This window comes from Gekko japonicus, unplaced genomic scaffold (assembly GCF_001447785.1).
Source record: "Gekko japonicus isolate JY-2015 unplaced genomic scaffold, Gekko_japonicus_V1.1 scaffold523, whole genome shotgun sequence".
NCBI lineage: Eukaryota > Metazoa > Chordata > Lepidosauria > Squamata > Gekkonidae > Gekko > Gekko japonicus.
In genome coordinates, this window is record NW_015174290.1 from 486,200 (window position 1) to 492,767 (window position 6,568).

Genomic DNA, 6,568 nt, shown 5'->3' on the forward strand with positions numbered 1-6,568 from the left:
CCAGGAGAGCAATTGGCAAAAAATATTGTCCAATCCAGCCTTAAACTTTGGCCAGGGCCATAGCCAGGATTTTTTTAACTTCAGGGGGCATTTAAATAAGTCAGGGGGCACCCCTGCACACACACCCCAGGCTGTGTCAGGAGTGATGAGAGAGTAAAAGTTAAAAGTGATGAGAGAGAGAGGGGGGGGGAGAGGGGAGGAGAGGAGAGGAGAGGCAAGGGCACTGGCAGGCAGGGCAGGGTGATGGCAAGGCCGTGGCATTTGTGAAAAATAAAATAATCCAGCTGGATGGGAAGTTGGAAGGCCTGGGTAGTATGTTGGGGGGCCTGTCCCCGAGATGCCCCACTGTAGCTACAGACCTGACTGTGGCTGTCTTTACAGCCTGTGGAAGTAATATGCATGCAAGAAATGATTTCTTTTTGTAGTTTTCTTTAACCCCAAAGCTCTTTCTACCAATCCTGCACAACTGGGACCCCAAAGAGGGTTCTTAATGTTATGGGGAAGGTACTCTGAACATGTTCAACAATAGTGCATCAGATGTATCTTAAAAAATGCTCCAGGGCTGTTAATTTGTTTCCAAATTCTTGAACTTCTTTAACAGAGGCCACCATATGTGGCACTGTCTTCCTTACTGCATGGTTGGCCCTAACGTCTGATGTTTCTAGTTCTGCATATTAAGAGTAAATGGGAATGGAGCAGAAAAGCCCTAGCACAAGAGTTTTGACTTACATGTTTATAATCCTAGGCCAATATTTATGAAGAGCCAGCTTCCACTGGGAAATTAAACTAATCTGAAAAGCGTAGTAAAATGCAAGCAATGTACAATGGGAGAATTCCTCCAGTGTTTTTCTGTCTTTAATGCTTATTAATAAAAATAGTAAACCTAAAAGGAAGTGACGGATATCCTGTTCTTTTTCATCACAACACAAGCCTTTTGTTGGGTAAATTCCATGCCAGATCTTCTAATTTAATTATGGAGAGCATAATGTGAATAAATGTAAAAACAAGAATGAGCAACGTTCTCTTGGAATGCCACTAAATAAAATGTCAGTGGCTTTTTAAAAGTTTATAATCCTTGTGTTTGGTTGATATCTAGTTATAAAAATATTAAGTAGGTTTTTTTTAACATACATCCTGTTTTCTTTTGTAAGCAATAACTGTGTTTTTGTTTTCTGTCCTGGACTCAGTGCACTGAAATCCATGTGTGCCAATGTGTCCATGCTCTGATTAACAATTGAAAAGGGTATGTATTGGGGAGAGGGCAAAACTGGTAGTGATGATCTGTGGAAAGCGAATTGCTTCCAGCAATGAAGAGACACGTTATCAAGTATAGATTAATTTACAAAAGTCAGTATAGGAGGACAAGAAAGTAACTGAAAGAATCAAAACATATACTATCAGTGCAGTTCTTGAATCCCCTCAAGTCCATTGAAGTCAAAGGACATAGTAGTGTGTAACTCTGTTTCAGATTGCACTGCAAATTACACAGACTTCAGTTCACAATATCAAACCCAAATAGTGAGTTTTCAATGGATATTTAGATTTAGCTGGATTTAAACACCAATCTGAAAGACCTGGGAAAGTCTATTTAGTGGAACTTGCACATATTTAGGATCGGAGCTTCCATTACAACAATGCTTTTCAGTCTAAATTTCTTACGTTTTAGTGGACCAAGATATATTGAAGGACTCCAGCACTTTTGAAGATCAAAACCCAGCATCTTTTCTTATTAAAGAAATGAGCCCAACCCCTTATGAATGGCACTCTGTAGGTTTCCTGCTGAATCAAACTGGAAAACAATGGCTTGGGTTTTGTAAATCATTCCCTGTACCTTTCACTATGTTTGCGTATCCTAATACTGGACAGTTTCCATTCATTTTGGTGCTCAAAGCAAAGAAATGTGACTACACGTCAAAGATGAAAGTGAAAATGCATATGTTAAATCCCCAAAGACAAACGTAATATATACATTACGTTGCTTAGCAACAAACTTTTTTTTGGCCATAGGAACAGTGACACCAGCTAGAGAAGCCAAGCTGCATCACTTGTCAGTCTCCCAGAGAGCTTCACAGGCATCTTTCCATATCTTGCTCATGGTTAAAGATGAAAGTCTTTTGTGGTGTGATAATGTTGCAAGTCTAGTATGTTTGCTCATTAGTAAAAGTGAGCAGTCAGTTGATTTTCAATGACAAGTTGCTTTTAGAAGTGCTATCAGCAATGAGTACTCCAGGCATGCACTTGTGTACATGGAGAGGAGCATACAAAAATTTATGGATACTAGTATGCTGATAAGCATAGATCTGCCATTGTTTATATATGGCTCATTGTTTTCCCTCTTCTGGCCTAGCTAGCAGTCTTAAGCCTATGATGATGACATCATCATCCTCACCATCCTCACCTTCATTTCATAGAGAGTGATTAAAATATGGAATTCTCTGCCAGAGGATGTAGTGATGGCCACAGGAATAAACAGCTTTAAAAAGGGATTATATAGATTCATGGAGGGTACGTCTATCAGTGACTACTGGCCATGGTGACTGAGGGGAACGTTTGCATTCAGAGGCATTAATCCTCTGAATCCCAGAGCCAGGAAGCAACATCAGGGGAAGGCCTCAGCCTCTATGCCTGTTGTTGAACATCCAGAGGAACTGGTTGCCTGCTGTGTGAGACAGGATGCTGGACTAGATGGACCATTGGTCTGATCCAGCAGGGCTTTTCTTATGTTCTTATCATAGTGCGTACTAGGTCAATCAGCCGCACACTAATCTAAAGGTCTTTTTTATATATATACTTAAGTTTTTTTATTGAGTATATCTATCAGTCCACGAACACACATTCATTATCCATCTTATTGATATACTCATTTTCCATTTTTAACAATCATAATAACCAAACAAAATAAAGAGAAATACACCTGAGGTTACTATTCCAACAGACTAAAATTTTTACTCTCATTTAATCCCTCTTCTTTTCATATGCCCCTATCTTACCCGTTTATAATTTCCATTCAACTTCCCCATAGCTTATACTTAATCATAATACAACTCATAATCTACAGTTCATTTCTTCCTCAATTAATACTATTTTTCTCCATCTTCTTCTGTACTTGAAAAGAAAAGTTGAAATGGTTGCCTCCGATTATGGGTGCTATAGAGAAACACTTTACAGTGAGAGGTAAACCTTCTATCTCCCTGTATTCGGAGGTCTTGGGGGGGCACACTCTTAGCCTCCTTGCTACACCCTATTATAACACTGAAAACTCTAACCCTCTAATCTAACAATGCTCACAGATAACTATTCTTACTTAAACATGTTTAGAGTTCAAGTCTACTCTTTTACTAATAAATCTTACCTTTAATTGTTTCCCCCTACACTATAACCTAACTATCCACACCAGAGTATATTGCCCGTTCGCGGTGAGGGCGGGGTAAAAATGCAAAAAAAATAAAATAAAAATAAAAATATTGTTTCCTTCACACACCTCTTTCAGTTTAGTAACAGCCTCGATAAGGTTTTTACCCATCATCTCATTATGTGCTATAAACGTTTTGTTATTTAAATTAACTACCAAATGGCCGAGTGCTATTTAAATTAACTACCAAATGGCCGAGTGCTAGCCATCTATATGGTATTTCCTTTTTTCTCAATGTCTTTGCAGTTTCATGCAGTCTTTGTCTCGCAATCAGCACCTCTGGGATGACGTCAGCATACAAAAACACGGATGTGTCTTCAAGGGACAAACCTTGTTTTTCTCGAGCTATTTTAAAAAGTTTGTTTCTGATGTGTAGCTCTTTGAATTCGACGACAATGTCTTGCGGAACGCCTGGGGAGCTCTCTTTGAAACATTAATTCAGAAAGCCGAGGTAATTATCTCTTCAGAGGTCTCTGTTACTCCCTTCGACTGAAGTGTCTGCAAAAACCATTTGTTTAGTTCCTCTTTAAGATAACCTGTTGCACAGAAGTTTGAGGAAACTCCACATAGTTTCACTTTCTTTTCCCTTAACCTGGTCTCCTGAAGGATAATTTTATTTTTTGCCCACTTCTCCACATAGTTTCACTTTCTTTTCCCTTAACCTGGTCTCCTGAAGGATAATTTTATTTTTTGCCCACTTCTCAAACTCTTGTACCTCCGACAAATTATCAGCTGCTTTTCTAGCGATTTGAAGTGCAGATTCAGCCTTCTTCCTTGTCGCTTTCACAGATGAGGTAAGTTTGTCTAGTTTCTGATTTATTGGGTCAATAACGAGCTTAAGCTGAGCAAATTCCTTTCGTAATTGTCCGACATCAGAAGACAAAGCTTTTATCTCACTTTTAATCTCCTCTTTTATTTCTGTTAATGCCTGTGTAATTGGAGCCTGGGAGTTTTGGTTTGAATTCCCTCCTGCCACTGCCATTTCATCTAGCAAGGAGAGCTCTTGCTCTGATTCTTCCGAATCGGTAATATCCTTCCTTAGCAATTTGAGAGGCGAGTTTTTAGCTCCATTTTCCCCTCAGGATCTTTCCCTGCCTGGCATTGAACATTTTGTAAAGTTACCTTGTTTTTTTTAATAGTAAACGTTGTTTTTCTGTTGGGGGTAGCAGGAGAGCGTAAGAGCTGCAGCCGACCGGAAGGACAGCTGCCACGCCCCCCTTATCTAAAGGTCTTTTTGATGGTCAAGGAATCACGGTAGTATTGCAACACTACGGGCTAGATGCATTTTATAAACATGAGTGACAGGCAGATAGCTTGATCAATTCACCCCACTTGCTTTGCAGGGTACACAGCTATGCTGCTGTGTCAGTGCTAGCTACATTGTGTGCCACTGCTAGGGTTGCCAGCCCCCAGGTCTGGGTGGGGTTTCCCCCACCCTTGGGGGCTTCAATCCACCCATGCCCAGCTGGCTAGCAGGGAAGCCCCACCCCAAGCCCCACCCCCAAGAGTGACCAGGTGGCCCACAGATCAGCTGGAGGGCCCTTTAAATCTAGCAGGAGGGAGGTAGAGGGGTGCTTGCAGGCTACACGCTTAGCTCACGAAAAGACCCTTTATTTTTTGCAAGTAGGGTGGAGGCCACAGTCCATGGGGCTGATTTCCTCCAGCCCCGTACGCCATGTCACCCACCCTACTCACAATAAAACCCAAGGGTCTTTTTGTGAGCTGAGTGTGTGGCCCATGACCCTCCTGCTAGATTTAAAGGGCCCTCCAGCTGATCAGCAGCCACATAGTCCCTGCAAATCAGCTGAAGCCCTTTAAATTGGGCAGAAGGTGAGGGGCGGGTGGTCACTCTTGGGGCAGGGATTGGGTCAGCCCCACCTACCCCCAGAATGCCCCCCAATCTCCCCGGGGGAGCAACGAGGGACCTGGCAACCCTAGCCACTGCTCTTACTCAGAGTATGATTCAGGGCTTATCTTTTAAAGACATTCCAGATCTTGACTTCCACGACTGCGTTGACTAGACTGTGCCTAGCAAATAGGATTCAGGCTTAGGTAAAGGTTTGGGGTGAGCTGCCTGTTGCTTTCATTGTTTCCGCATTGAGATCCAAACAACCCCTGCTGCTCCCACGGCTGTCATTCAGAATACCAACGTTGCAACCATCACCCCTGCTAATTTTTAACCACTACTGCTGTCATGTGAACCTGCAATTTTTTTGAGGTTCATTTAAATGACAGTTCTAAGGAGAAGAAGAAGAAGGGAAAAAAACCCACTGCCATATTCATATTATGTGTTGGGTCTATATATTTATAGGCCCAGTCTGAATCCTTTTTAAAATAATGGGTTAAGGAGAGTTTGCAGGACTTAGACTGTTAAAAATAGGTTTTTAAGCATCTTGACTTATTGGAATTATTTTAATTAACGTGTATCTTCTATTTTGCAGGAAGGAGCGAGGCACCCAGTAACACAAGAAGCATTCGTTTCAAGCATTTCAAGTAGCTGACATAAAGGGGGGAAAAGTCCTTCGGTGTTTTGTTGAATGTCAGATGGATACAAGCCTATGGCTAGGAGAACAACAGGGCCATCCTGTGCTGAGCGACTCCAGCCTGAGCCGAGTGAAATCAATGGGCTTACATTTAGAACTTTACAGAAAAATGCTTATTTACTTAGGATGTGTAGAGTGAAAATTCATGGAGAGGAGTCCTGCCAGATGATGTAGTGATGTAGTGATGGCCACAGGAACAAACAGCTTTAAAAGGGGTTTCAATCGATTCATGGAGAAGATGTCAATCAGTGGCTACTAGCCATGGTGACAAAAGGGAACCTCCAGGTACAAAGGCAGTCAGTCTCTGAATCCCAGAGCCAGGAGGAAACATCAGGAAGGCCTTGGCCTCTATGCCCTGTAGTTGGTGCTCCAGAAAAAACCGGTTGGCCACTGTGTGAGACAGGATGCTGGGCTAGAACTGGTCTGATTCAGCCGGGCTCTTCTTGTGTTCTTAATATGGAAACAAGGGTTGATTCACACATCTTCTGGAGTTCAGTGCTTCCCAGGTGCATATGGCCCTGCTTTAGAATGGGACTGCAGTGTGCAGGATGCTTAAGCCTTCTCTGAAATGGCTCCAGGAGCTGCTGTTTGCCCTGTTGGGGAATCTTACATT

At 42.1% G+C, this 6,568-nt stretch overlaps 1 long non-coding RNA gene across 1 annotated transcript; it reads left to right on the plus strand.

Moving 5' to 3' along the window:
- The first annotated feature begins 1,181 nt into the window (after positions 1–1,181).
- On the plus strand, positions 1,182–6,139 carry LOC107121159. Its single transcript, XR_001482851.1, has 3 exons — positions 1,182–1,243; positions 3,659–3,863; positions 5,854–6,139. It is a non-coding gene; the product is annotated as an uncharacterized LOC107121159 (long non-coding RNA).
- Positions 6,140–6,568: the final 429 nt, after the last annotated feature.